Source organism: Pteropus vampyrus, unplaced genomic scaffold, assembly GCF_000151845.1.
Source record: "Pteropus vampyrus isolate Shadow unplaced genomic scaffold, Pvam_2.0 Scaffold11824, whole genome shotgun sequence".
Classification (NCBI taxonomy): Eukaryota; Metazoa; Chordata; class Mammalia; order Chiroptera; family Pteropodidae; genus Pteropus; species Pteropus vampyrus.
Genome location: NW_011900605.1, coordinates 3,584 through 4,540, shown reverse-complemented (window position 1 = coordinate 4,540; position 957 = coordinate 3,584). Strand labels below are relative to the sequence as shown.

Sequence of the window (957 nt, the reverse complement as noted above, 5' to 3'; positions counted from 1 at the left end):
TTTGTGGCTTTCCTTTGGGTGTTTTTCCCTTCTGTTGGTTCTTACTCATGGTGGCTTGTATCTTGATATGTATTGCCTGATTTTGCATTGTGGAAGATGGTACCTGGACATTTATATTTGGGAATTTTTTTTTTTTTTTTTTTTTTTTTAGATGAGGCAACCCTTGGCAACCCTCATAGATTGCAAGGATCTCGTTAGCTTACAATCGCTTATTTTTTATGCTTACGGCACCTGGTCTTCCTAGGTGGTCTCCCATTCAAGTACTAACCAGGCCTGACCCTGCTTAGCTTCCGAGATCAGACGGGATCGGGCTTGTTCAGGGTGGCATGGCCATAGGCTTATGTTAGGGAATTCTTGAGATCTGAGGTTTAAGGTTCTTGCCCTGTGCCTGTGGACACAAACACAAGGTGTCACAGGGGCCACAGAGGCAGTATGATTCTGGCCCAAATGCAGTGAGGGACAGTGTGTGGTTAGGAATCCTCAGAATGGAATTTGCCTCCGCTCTGTTGGTTCAGGACCAACACTGAAACAGTCTTTGCATACCGTCATCTTCTCGTGGGGGTTGTTTCCTGAGGGTGTTTCCTGCTGTTCCTTATGCGACGGCCTCAGTCTGACTTAGTGCCTGACTTAGATGCTAGCCTCGCTTTTCTGGTTTCCCCGCACAGGCCCCCGCGCTCAGCCGACCGCAGCATCTTCCAGCCTTCGTCTTTGCTTACCAACTTCCATTAGGATTTAGCATCATTTCTGGCATGTGAGAATTCCCTCCAACTTCTTGCCACGCCAGCTACATTTTGCTAAGTGAAGTAAGTCAGGTGGAGTAAGGCAAACACTGTATGGTTTCGCTTATATGTGGAATCTAAAAAAAACCAGAGTAAATGAACGGACAAAACAGAACATCAACAGACTCATAGAGAGGGATGGTGGCTAGAGGGGTGAGGGTGGGGGATGGGTGAAACC

General features: G+C 47.1%; 1 non-coding gene across 1 annotated transcript; it reads right to left on the bottom strand.

Moving 5' to 3' along the window:
* Window positions 1-219: 219 nt before the first annotated feature.
* Window positions 220-338, bottom strand: LOC111735021. The gene has a single exon (XR_002778652.1). It is a non-coding gene; the product is annotated as a 5S ribosomal RNA (ribosomal RNA).
* Window positions 339-957: the final 619 nt, after the last annotated feature.